The sequence below is a fragment of the Oncorhynchus nerka genome, linkage group LG10 (genome assembly GCF_034236695.1).
Source record: "Oncorhynchus nerka isolate Pitt River linkage group LG10, Oner_Uvic_2.0, whole genome shotgun sequence".
Taxonomy (NCBI): Eukaryota; Metazoa; Chordata; class Actinopteri; order Salmoniformes; family Salmonidae; genus Oncorhynchus; species Oncorhynchus nerka.
In genome coordinates this window covers 73,825,879-73,839,733 of record NC_088405.1, presented here as the reverse complement: position 1 = coordinate 73,839,733, position 13,855 = coordinate 73,825,879, and the positions used below count along the sequence as shown (strand labels likewise).

Here is a 13,855-nt window from a genome sequence, read left to right as displayed (position 1 = left end):
AAGAAAATGTATTTCAGAAGAAAATAATAGCATACTCATAGTTTTCTTTATGTTAGGCCCTGATGTGGCTATGCCAAATGGCTGTGAGCTACATTAGTTAATTTAGCAGACAAGATTTGCCTAGAATTTCGTTGCATTATTTTATAGTATGAAGAATACAATTGAACAAAGCTGAATAACATATAAATATTTTATTCAAGTGATTTGAGGGAGTGTGCACATGCGGCTATTCTGTGGTGAGCGGTTAACTCAGAAATAGGTGCTCCTATATGCTTAATTTAGAGAAATTAATGTAACTTTAGTTCTACAAACGTTGGCTATATGTTTTGATTTTTAATACATTGTAAGGCTGCATGATGAGATTCTAATGATTTGAAAAAAGTAGTTTGAAAGGTATGAGCTCTGCTTTGTTTTTGCGCAGGCTATACACACTACAATAGTCTGTCATTCACAATTTGACAAGCACTTGATAATGCCTCGAATTTCACGGCAGCATCCCTTCTCCCTGAGTGCTGTGCAATCCAAAGCGCCTGGGGTCTTTCTCACAGGCTACAAGTGAAGACCGACACATCGGGTACGCATCTGCGTCCTTATTCAATTCCGAGGTGCATATTGGAAGAACTGTCCACATTTACTTTTCGTCAGTCAACAAGATGAGTAGGCTTAATGAACATCAACATCACTAGCATATCCTCTATAGTTCAAAAGTCAACCTATTCTGTGCAATAAATACATATTCCCAACATAGTCTGGGACACTTGTGGGGTGCTATAGATCCCAAATTAATACTATCACTAGCATTTAAAAAAAGTTTTTCCGAAATGTTGCTGACATTACTGATCAAAACGTTTTAGCTTAAAATATTGATAAATTATTAGGCTATTTCTTCACATAAGAGCAGCAATGTGCACATGGCAGTAGGCTATAAGCACGAATGTACCATTAGCGGGAAAATTACATTATCAAAAGTGACCTTAAATGCAATTATGCATTAACCCTTTCACATGTACCATCACACTGGTGTGATCATTCTACAGTGGTCCCTGTAGCTACGATCACACCGGTGTGATTAGAGCGCTTATTTAGAACGGCCAGTTTCGAATGAGGCAACAATCAGCATTTGAGCTGGCCACACTTTTTTTTCAGAAACATTTTGCACAAACACAGTCCTTACAAAGTTATGTCCAGAATGTGAGCAGTTTATTTTTGGATGCAATGTACAGACATTCACAGAAGTATCTACAGCATAACACAATCGTCCAAACTGGCTACTTTTGTCCTAGCGCTAACTGAGGAAAGATTGACGTAACACAAGTGGTCATATTCGTGTAACTCTCAGCTGACATAAACTACCAAATGAATTAGCTAATATAAATAACTATTTATAATTAATCACATCACGGGTGAGCTCACCATTGATCGAGATAATTGAGCAAAACACTCTAGAAATCGAAAGTAATCCGACAATGGGTAGTTTTTGCACGCTGCCATGCTTTTCTTTTCTCACAGAAACCAAATATAATAAGAGAAGACAAGAGGAGTTTGGTCTGTATATAGTATGCGTGTTGAAGGGGGTGTGTCATCTACCATCGTTCACATCCCGCCATTCATTTCCGGAAGTTCTCAAAAAATGAGTGAACCTTTACTCACCTAATTTTGTTATAACATCTTTGGTCCGACCCAGAATGCATTGTATGTCAACAAACATGGCTCCACACAGCTGGAATTAGCTCATCATAATCAGTACAGTACTTCAATAAAGTATTTTACACACATAATATGTGCCCATTACAATCTATCCAAGAATTGAAATGTATGATTTGTCACCAGTAATTGAAAACAGTAAATGTATAAATAATTACTACACAAAACATTTTCTGGTAGTGATTTATTGATACAAGTGTCGCCGTGTCGCCAGTCAATTGCGTAACCTCTCACTCCCACTCTGAGCCATTCAGTGTTGTTGTTTATGTATGTAGCTAGTGAGCTAAGCTGTAGCATTAGAAATGTCTTTCAAAGGAGACAACTCACAAATGTGGAAATTCTGGAGATTAAAAAAATAATAATAATAATCTGACAATGAGTCTAAAAGTCAGGAATCAGATTCTGACAGTGAGGAGCTGCCCCCCAACATTTTAGCAATTGAGAACCCTGAATCTGAGGACTACTTGTCCACTGACGAATTCCCAGGTCCCTTTTGAAGATGCTGGTGGTGATGACCAACAGTGGATGAAGTACAGGAGTTCTGTGGTAGCTGGAAGGCCACCAGTCATTTCACCCCTCCTGGCCCTGCTGTTTGCTTTGATGAGTCCCAGTCTGGAGTGCAACGCCCCTTGCCATTTCCATCTGAGGCAGAGTGCTTCAAGTTGTTTCTGACAGAGGAGCTGGTGGGAGACGTAGTAGAGGAGACCAATCGCTATGCCTTGGAGCTACAAGAGAAGAGGGAGCCAGGAGTGAGGGGGAAACTAAATGGGTGACAACCACAATTAGTAAAATGTATACCTTCATGGTGACGACAGTCCTTCTCATGGGGATAGTAAAGAAGAACTCCCTAAGAGAATACTGGAACACAGATCCTATGTTCAACTCCCTTCTTTGCCACCCTCTTTTCTCAAGACCGCTTCCTAGTTCTGCTGCGATGCCTGCATGTCGTCAACAATACTACTGCCATCCTAAATGACCCGTTATACAAAATAAGAAATGTTCTTATCAGCATTTGGTGTGGTCTTTGTGCCATAGAAGGACCATTCCATTGATGGACACCTGATTTTAGGAAAGGTAGGCTGCCCTTCCGTCAATATATTCCCTCCAAAAGGCACAGGTTTGGGGTCAAGTTCTTTGTCATGTGCGACATGAAGACAGGATTTGTCCAGGACGTTGTAGTCTACACAGGGTCCACCACTGACATCCAACATTATGAGGGGCTTGGGGTGTCCGGGTCCGTGGTGATGACCATGCTGGCGCCTCATCTCAGTAAGGGACACACTTTGTATGTGGACAATTGGTAAGGCAGTCCCACACTCTTCCAGCATCTGCTCTCCAACAGCACAGGGGCCTGTGGCGCAGTCAGGTCGAACCGGAAGATGCAGACAGAAGAGGCGGAGTTCCAGGAGAACGGTCAACAGCTGGCAGTAAAGTGGCATGACAAACGAGACGTCCATGTCCTCTCCACTGTCCATACAGCAACCATGTCGGCCACAGGGAAGGTGGACTACCTGACGGGAGAGAGAAAAATCAAACCAGACGGTGAGCTTGACTATAATGGGGGTAGTGGATAAGGCGGACATGATAAACAGCTTTGTGGAATGCACTTGGAAAACGAAAAGTGGTATAATATATTTTTTTTTTCATCAGATCGCCGCTGCCGTCAATGGCCACATAGTTCACCGCCAACTAATAGGTGAGATGATTACTGAACAAGGTATTTTTTGTTATTGGACGTACAGTTAACATGCAAATCACATAAAGACACTATTAACGTAATAAGGCACTTACTTTGATAGAAACGCAGCCTTGATTTGTACCAGGGTGTCTGTAGTGACACCTCTAGCACTGAGATGCTGTGCCTTAGACCGCTGCGCCACTTGGGAGTCATAAGGCCAGGGTAGCTTCAAAATACAACACAAGCTAATACTGATGCAATTGCCATTGTTTTACAGAGCTAATAGAATAATGTAGCTAGCTACATAAGCACGATTGAATATAACACCATAAAGGTTATGAAATGAGTAACGTTACCTCACGTGTCCGCGGTTATAAGGAATATACACAAATATACTATGCTCCATACGTAGTGAGCTACAGTAGAAACGACACACAGAAACTATTATAACGTATTAAGAAACGCATACATTTCCAAAGTTATTATTGGTAATGAAAACAATGACTGCAATGCGGGCAACAGATGGAAAATGTGAACAAGTGTGTGCAGATCCTGTTCTGACAGGACATGTGCAAATGTCTGCAGACTTGAACCGCACAAACAATTGCGAAGTGCTTGGGGAATTTTGTCCGGGTCAGAAATGTCTAAAAAATGTATTGCCCGCAAAAGTAAAAAATAACTACTTTTATGTGAATGAATGAGGTGGCGGAACACACCTCAATTCAAACTGTTCTTAGAAAAGAAAAACTTAGTTAGAAAATCGTTGGAAATTGACAAGTTGAAAACCGCCTATAAATAAAAACAGGCTGCTGCTGGGACGACTGTTAAAGATATTTGGAATTCACGCATGAAAGGGTTAAACTCACGTGCTACTTATAGTTAGGCTCTACACCCTATGTAAAGCGGATTAATGTGCTTAATTTTAAGAAGTTATTTGGCCACTTTAGTTGTGATACAAACCTTATTCAAACATATAGGCCTATGGGCTACTACATGAGGTGTGCGACTGATTCAAAGAAGTCACACAAAAAAGGCAGTTTCTTATGCTGGGCATAATTCACAAGTGATAGGCTAATATTGTCACCCATCAGATTATTCTTGAAATAATCTTGTCTTTACATATACTAAATAATACATGTGTGAATTTTGTCTTGATTTAGAATGTAGAATTCTCATGCACCTGTCTAGAAACGGGGGCAGCGGGAAAAAATACATGTCATCTATGCACTTAAATAGTGAATAGAGGACGCTTTTCCTGTGGTTTATTTTCATGCCACCCAGGTAGGCTATACTCCTGTTGTAAAGACAATGTGCTTAATATTAGGAAAGTTGAGAAATAAATATAGTAGGCCTAGCCTATAGAAAGCTGATGGGATCCTCTTTTTATTAGTGGACCATCACTCTGTTTTCTTGTGCAATTGCATAACCTAGAAATGTTTCACAACATGAGCTCTCATGAAGTGTTTGATTAGATGTTTGTATACATTTGCATTGATGTCAGAGTGATTATAGTGGGACAATAGAGTGCTGAGTACCAGACAGCAAGTTTGGTAGGCTACTAATGACCATCAGCAACATCAGAGCTTGGAGAAGCCTAATTGCTGTGACTAAATGGTCATGTGGAATTTGACTACCTTCATGACTCCCGGCGGTCACAGCAACAGCCCTAGTCATGACAGCAGTACATTCCTATGTGAATCATGGTTCTCTCCTCCTATGCACTCTGGACATTTGTTAGTAGTACCCAACTTGCTAACGATCATTAGGTTGCTAAAGACCTGGTACTCGGGGCTTTATTGTGTCTAACCACTCTGAAATCAATGCAAATGCTATCGAAAATCACAAACACTTATCAAAACAGTATGTGCTTTTGGTGATTAATCAATTTGAAGAAAGAAGTTCAACAACTGTTTGAAACTGAGTGGAAAACATGGTTGTGGATGTTGTTTCAAAGCCTAACGCAATGAAATGGACAGTGCTTTCAAAGCTGATTAATTCAAAACAACTATTTGCATATTAGAGCTTATGCATAAGCATAGGCCTATATATGATCCCAAGCCTCCCCCAAAATAAAAATATTAACTGAATTAAAATGATTGTACCGTTGTACAATACATATCCTACTACATTACACATGGCAGAAAAACATACTGGTTTAAGATATCTTTGGTACATAGCCTAAATTAAACAAATTGAGTTAGCCTACAATTATAGTGAATTTGTATTTGATGTTGAATAGCGTAGTAGTAGGGAATATTCAGTATTTTCATAATTGGGCTGACACATTACCTTTGAGCTACATAGTATCTCACCACTGTGCGTTTCCATCTCCTCCCCTCTCTCCTTCATTCCTTTCTCCTTTGCGCATTGAGATGGGCTCTCAGCAGTTTATTAAATGTATCTTTGTGGAAACACGTTACTGTCAATGTTCCCAAACAGATTCCACTTGGTTTCCCAAATTAAGCACTGGGTAGCTGCAGGAACAGGGTTGGAGAGTCCATAGCATACAGGGTTTGGCCAGAATATCACCTGTCGCGTGGTGAAGTAACCGCCGACATGAGCGAAAAACTAACCGCGCGTACGTCGCCTCCATTCGCTATTCAAGTGCATATGGATGATATTTTCTCTTGTCCCTGTTCCTGCTCATTTGATAATGGGCCATTCTAAATCAAAAGAAATGTTGCATATTAGTAAAGACCAGATTATATTTAGAATAATCTAATGGGTGGACACTTGATAAGAGAACAGTGTGTGCAGCCAGAGGCATGGAACAGAGCACAAGCTTTTTTGCCACTTTCTCAAATCATCAGTAGTAGGGATGCACGATTTATCGGTGAACATATCAGAATCAGCCGATTATTAGCTAAAAATGCCAACATTGGTATTGGCCGATGTCTAGTTTAACGCTGATGGCAAAGCTGACGTGCATACCTATATAACGTAGGTACGTGAGGTGACGCCACGTAAAATTTTGCGCTATAGGTGCAACACAGCATTCCTAAACTAGCCCATAATGTCTGCTGTGTGGATCGAGCAATCAACAAGTAGAACAGTAATTTGAAACAGTAACAAAATGTCAGCGAGACAACTCAAAGGTGAAATCTATTAAAGCCAAGATAATGGAATTCATTGCACTTGACAATCAACCGTTCTCTGTCGTGGGTGATGTTGGCTTTTGCCGACTGGTCGAGCACCGGTGCACACTATGAAGTGCGCTATTTTTCAGATGTTGCCCTGCCGGAGTTCCACAGTAAGTAATAGTGTCACTGCTATTAGCTACATGACATACATACTATGGAATGCCGTTTGGGTCTTTGCGTGTCAAAAAAGATAGTCGGCAGCAAAGCTGTACAAAAAAGTCTACAAACACCGGCCACGAACGATGTGTTTACAATACCAATACCGCAACTTCTGGGGCAGCAAGCTTTAGCTTGGTACCTAGCTAGCACCAATACAACCAGCCTGAAACAATGACCAGTAGAAACTGTAGTCATTTTCACTATTCTTAGCAATGATTTAGGACTCCTTGTGAGTAAGTGTTAGCTAGGTTGCCACTTGTTGTTCGCTTATTGAAATTGAACTGCAGTTAATGAAAATAAATAGCTAGCCAGCTACTTTACTCTGTTGTCCAAAGCTAACATTATAAGCAGCCAGCTAGCTTCATCTGGCTAGTGAGGCCCGACAGGACCGGGTTATGTGTTGTGAAACTAGCCACAATAAGGATTAGGCTCAATAGTGGACTTTGCAGTTAGCCTTCAAAATGAAAGTATGTCATTGACAGTGACGCAAATGAAAACAAATAGTAGAATTATGCCATACTTTTATTCTGAAGGCTAACCGCAAAGTCCTCTATTGTGGCTAATCCTTATTGTGGCTAGCTTCACATAGATGGTTCTGACCACCATTAATAAAATAAACTCTTATATATTAGGGTTATTTTAGATGATGACACCTACCTATATAGGTAGCTAGCTAACTATAGCTACTGAAACATTTTGCAATGTCATTGGGGAAGAACATTGTTTGCATCCATGACCTGGCTAGTTTTTTTATGACCAGCACTGTAGGTGCTCGGGACAACTTTATCAGCATCATAGCATACGTATCGATGAATTGTTGTGGCATATGAAATACGAGTGATAGTGTAATCAATGTGTAATAACTACGTAAAACATTTAGGAATGCGTTAAATTATTATGTGACGTTCAGTCATATTCAGGTCCTGATTGGTCAACAAGCTTATTTGACACGTCCATAGAAATCCTGGTTGAGAATGAAACGACTGAACAAATGAACAATGAAACAGCACAGCAAGTAAGTGAAAGAAATATGTTTTGATTATGTTTTACTGGTAATGGGGACATATGTACATGCTAACAAAATAACTTTTTGGTGTGTGTGCAACCTTTATTTAACTAGGCAAGACAGTTAACAACAAAATTCTTATTTACAATGACTGCCAAACCCGGACGATGCTGGGCCAGTTGTGCGCCGCCCTATGGGACTCCCAATCACGGCCGGATGTGATACAGCCTGGATTCGAACCAGGGACTGTAGTGACTCCTCTTGCATTGAGATGCAGTGCCTTAGTCCGCTGTGTCCGTGTGTGTGTTTTTACTATTTAACTGTACTAGAATGATTAAAGGCCGCTAAAATTGTCAATATCACTTATTGTTATCGTTTTATTTGGCAAGGAAAATACCGGATATCGGTATGGGCCAAAAATGTAATATCGGTGCATCACGGCATTTTAACATGCTGACCACACCACTCGCGTTACAAAATACTTTTACACATGTTATTCAACCAATTCATCCAAACGAGCGTCTGCGTAGCCAGCAGCTAAAATTGAACTTGGTTCTATTTGTGATGCTTAACACGCTGCAAGTCCCGCCTCTCCCATCTCCTCATTTGGTTTTTAGGAATGAACTGAGGTCCACACTCCAGCCCCGTTGGAGGTGGTAATGCACCTTAAAGTTCGTTGCCAACCCCCATATCAAGTCCGAAGAAGCCTGAAGGAGGAGAGATTACTGGAAACAAACTCGGTTTACCCTTTTATCAGTGTTAATTAATTGTCGGAGTAGAGGACCTTGTGCATTTCAGGTAAAATAACAACCCAATGTTTATATCCCAGGACAAATTAGCTGGCAACATCAAGCTAGCTAGATAAATTGCCATAAATGTTTAGTGCTTTTCGACCTGTCCCCAAATTAACATAGTTGGTTCAGAGTTCGTTTTGATATTTCAACCTGCATGTTCTAATCGCGTCTGATGTGGGTGGACAAAATCAACATGAGCGCAATGGCACACGCTGTGTGGTCAGCATGTAAGGTTTGTATCATTCATAACTAAAGTTGTCAAATATCTCAATCTAGCATATAGGACCAGTTTCAAATGTTCTTTTATGCTCAACATAGCCACTTCATATGTGCTCAGGAAAGTGAAAATATCCTTTATTTTATTCAGCTAAGTAAAATTATTTTCTTCTTTCTATAAAATAATATAAAATAATGGCGAATGACTTGGACAAGATATGTTTAAGTGAATAAGCCTATGGCCATGGCGCATAGCCAGATAACATTCAGTAGGCCAACTCGTTTTCTGTTCTTCTGAAATACGTTTTTTTCATATCATGTTTCTTTAGACCTGCCTAAAAAACTTGAGCTGGCGCCCACCCAGATTTTGTTTTGTGTGGAGGTGCTGCTTAACGGCGAATAAACTATCAAAATAACATAATAATATAATCTCCCAGTAATTTACTGTGTATTTACCAACGTTTCGGCATCACTGTGCCTTCAGGTACCCTGAAGACCTTAGACCTGCCTAAAATAAATCATGGATTTATTGTGATGGTGTATATTCAATTGATTTATTCAACTTTTTAAAATGATGTTCCAAAGGCACACACCAGTGGCCTGTATGCGTGGAGGCCTGGAGATGCTAAACATGTTTAATTGATGGTCAATTACCGTGAGACTGACAGTCTTTTGCTTGACAAAAACCGGCTGACAATTTTAATGACCGCCACGCCCTACACCCAGTGGCTTTTATATCCATTTGCGGAGGGAGCAAGTTCACTGAGCGGAGGGGTAGGGAATTGGAATGGAGCCCTTGTTCCTACTTCAAAACAAACACCTTGGCTGGTGGTTGTTAATGTTGTCATTGGACAGTTAGGGGGGGACCGTTACTAATTTCCGTCATCCCCACTATATTATCCCCCTTCAGTCTCCTTTGGCGTCTGTGACACTGAGGCGGGCAATGGAGAGGAAAGTTGACCTTTTGATGTTCCCACTCTCTCCTGCAGAGTTGCCTGGCACAGAGGGCTGTGTTGCCATCAATTACAGTGCTACAAATGGACTTAGCGGGATAGCTTTTTCAAAGAAGATTATAGTGCTAAGTCCATGTTTTCGATGTAATGAAATGCTGTGACTTAAATAGCATTGACTTTGGGGTTTGTTGCTAAAATTGTATTTTGTCCAAGGTGATAATAATGATGATGATAAACCATTATGGGATAAGTTTAGTTACCGACCGTGTCCACCCTAATAACCTTTGTGTCAGTGTGTTTTTATCCATGAAGGTGTCCATGCATCTGTGACCTTTTCACTGTTTTAATCCATTTTACAAATGTAATGCTATGTCGATTCACAAAATATTGAAATATTTTCTTTTCTTATTTTGTCAGGATGAACCCAGAGAAGCTGACAAGCGTGCAGCAGAAGCTGGAGGCCTTCCTGGCCCAAGAGAAGGAACAGAAGGAGTGAGCGCAGAGGGTCAGTGTCCTAGAGGGGGCGGTGAGGGCAGGGGGTTGAGATGAATCAGCACACAAGTCAGTAGCCTTCCAGGACAGGAGTTGTTAATTTCACCTATAGTGCTTACACCCATAAAATAGAGATTTGGCACCTGCATTTACATTCTCCATTATTTACATTTTTGACTAAATGACTAAAATGCGATGGAAAATCGAAATAGCCTCTTATGCACCAACAGTGTGTTTTTGGCTTTGTCACTAACAACCTCACCTTCTAGATGGTACGATCTGTTATTTCCTTTGAACTCAAAACAATGTGATTTTACACCATTTTGTGAGGCATCAGGTTGTTTCATCTTCAGCCTCTAATCATAATTTGAAACTGGCTTCACATTTCTCTTAAGGAGAGAGCCCACTCAAAGAGAAAAGAGGGGCCCTTATCACCATCTTGCACCACCCAGTGTGATTCATCGCCTCCCTCGGCTGGCTGTTATTGTTAGAGAAGATGGCTGGTGTCAATATATCGCTCACCTTTCCATCTCCCTCCCTCTCTCTCCCTTTCTTTCTCTGTGTAGTGTTTTGTCTCCTACCTGCGCTCCGTCTACCTCATGAAGAACAAAGAAGTCTTTGATGTGTTCCAGCTCAAGCTCCAGGAGTACGCAGCGTGAGTAAGATGGAAACGGGCCATTTTGAGCTCTTAGCTGTCGACCGGTGCAGGAGCATTTTCTTCATATGTTGTAATTGTTCACATCTTCCCAGTTCCCAATACTGACAATATGCCTGTTATTTGTGCATGTGATGGTACTCAGACAGTACATCATTATGTAGGATGTCCGCTAGGGCTGTGGCGGTCATGAAATTTCATCAGCTGGTGATTGTCAAGCAAATAACTGCCAGTCTCATGTTAATTGACCGTTAAATAATATAAACACATTTAGCATCTCTTGGCTTCCACGCGTAGCCTACGAGCCACTGATGCAGACCTTTGGGACATCTACATTTTCTAGTAAAGTCTAGTAAATCCATTTAATATAACCTACACCATCATAATACATCAATTCATTATTTTAGACCGGTCTAAAGAAACATGATATGAAGAAAATGTAGTATATTTCAGACAAACACAATAGCATATTCTGAGTTGTCCTGATCTGGCTATGCCATATGGCTGTGGACTGGCTACATTAGTTCATTTAGCAGACATGATTTGCTTAGAGTTCTGTGGCATTATTTTATAGTATGAAGAATACAATTGAACATAGCTGAATAAAATAGGAAAGGATGTTTTCTCCAAATGATTTCTGAGGGAGTGCGCACATGCGGCTATTCTGTGTTCAGAGGTTAACAAAGAAACATGTCCTCCTATATGCTTAATTTAGTTATTTATGCAACTTTAGTTGTGATACAAATGTTGGGCTATACAGTGCATTCAGAAAGTATTTAGACCCCTTTACTTTTTCCACATTTTGTTACGTTACAGCCTTATTCTAAAATTTGATTATTTTTTTATCAATCTACACACAATACCCCATAATGACAAAGTGAAACAGGTTTTTAGAAATGTTGGTACATTTCTTAACAATAAAAAATGGGTACCTTATTTATGTAAGTATTCGGACCCTTTGCTTTGAGACTCAAAGTTGAGCTCTGGTGCGTCCTGTTTCCATTAATCATCCTTGAGATGTTTCTACAACTTGATTGGAGTCCACCGGTGGTAAATTCAATTGATTGGACATGATTTGGAAAGGCACACACCTGTCTAAGGTCCCACAGTTGACAGTGCCTGTCATAGCAAAAACCAAGCCATGCGGTTGAAGGAATTGTCCGTAGTGCTCCGAGACACGATTGTGTCGAGGCACACATCTGAGGAAGGGTGCCAAAACATTTCTGCAGAATTTAAGGTCCCCAAGAACACCATGGTCTCCATCATTCTTAAATGGATGAAGTTTGGAACCACTGAGACTCTTCCTAGAGCTGGCCGCCCGGCCAAACTGAGCAATTGAGGGAGATGGGCCTTGGTTAGGGAGGTGACCAAGAACCTGATGGTCACTCTGATAGAGCTCTAGAGTTTCTCTGTGGAGATGGGAGAACCTTTGTCAGAACATAAATTACAAGATTATGTTCTGATACTGATATGGCGTCAAATGGTGGAACAGAATAGGGGGTTCTACTGAGGATGGGCCTCAGATGTAATGCTAACAGAAGCTTTACTATGTCTTTGGGTGATAAGCCTAACAATTCCATAGCATGAGTTAATGTTTCTGTACTGGGGTACCAGGGGGAGATGGCTCCAGGATTGAGTTGGGGGCCAGACTCTGGTTTCTAATCAATGAGATCAGTTTTTACAGCTGAAACTGTTTGCTGTGAATTATTACTATCTTTCATATGAATTTTAACCTTGTGATCCATTCCATACATCTGTTTGTCATGAACATTCAGGAGGGTGGACTTGCTATAAAATGCTGTGGCTTAGTCCTTCTGGTTGGGCTCTCAACGGATCACCTTGTTGACAAGCTCCATTACTGCAGTAATTAAATAATAAAGTTTTCTTGTTTTGAAGAAATGTAATCTCTCCTTTTTGATTAGAATAATTCCACGACATCTTCCAGAAGGACAACCATCTCTGCAGCACTCCACCAATCAGGCCTTTTATGGTAGTGGCCAGAATGAAGCCACTTCTCAGTAAAAGGCACATGACCGCCCACTTGGACTTTGCCAAAAAGTACCTTAAGAAACAAGATTCTCTGATCTGATAAAACCAAGATTGAACTCTTTTGCCTGAGTGACAAGCGTCAAATCTGGAGGAAACCTGGCACCATCCCTATGGTGAAGCTTGAAGGCAGCATCATGCTGTGGGGGATGTTTTTCAGTGGCAGGGACTGATAAACTAGTCAGGATTGAGTGAAATATGAACGGCGCAAAGTACAGTGAGATCGTTGATTAAAATCTGCTCCAGAGCGCTCAGGACCTCCGACTGGGGTGAAGGTTCACCTTCCAACAGGACAATGACCCTAAGCACACAGGCAAGACAACACAGGAGTGGCTTTGGGACAAGTCTCTGAATGTCCTTGAGAGGCCCAGCCAGAGCCAGACTTGAACCCAATCGAATATCCCTGGAGAGACCTGAAAGTAGCTGTGCAACAACGCTCCCCATCCAACTTGACAGAGCTTGAGAGGATCTGCAGAGAAGAATGGGAGGAACTCCCAAAATACAGGTGTGGCAAGCTGGTAGCGTCATTCCCAAGAAGACTCAAGGCTGTAATCACTGCCAAATGTGCTTCAACAAAGTACTGAGTAAAGGGTCTGAATACTTATGTAAATGTGATTGTTTTTTTTGTTGCAAATGTATTAAAAAAACTATGCTTTGTCATTAGGGGGTATTGTGGGTAGATTGAGGAAGAAAAACAATTCATCCATTTTAGAACAAAATTTGGACAATGTCAAGACGTCTGAATACTTTCTGAATGCCATGTATGTTTGGATTTTTTATACATTCTAAGGCTGCATGATGCGACTAATGATTTGAAATAGTTGCATGAAAGGCATGAGCTCTGCTTTGTTTCTTGCACAGAATGCACACACTTCATCAGTCTCTCATTCACAACTTGACAAGCCCTTATTGTGGCCACTGCTCCCTAAAAGAAATCCATGCCCTTTGCTACCATTGGCTGCAATGATAATAATTATAAATCCCTTCTCTATACTGCGTGTTCCAAAGCACC

The 13,855-nt window shown here is 40.9% G+C and overlaps 1 pseudogene; it reads left to right on the top strand.

Moving 5' to 3' along the window:
- LOC115135997 (probable ATP-dependent RNA helicase DDX10) overlaps positions 1 to 13,855 on the top strand; it is a 126,737-nt pseudogene that overhangs the window by 28,350 nt on the left and 84,532 nt on the right.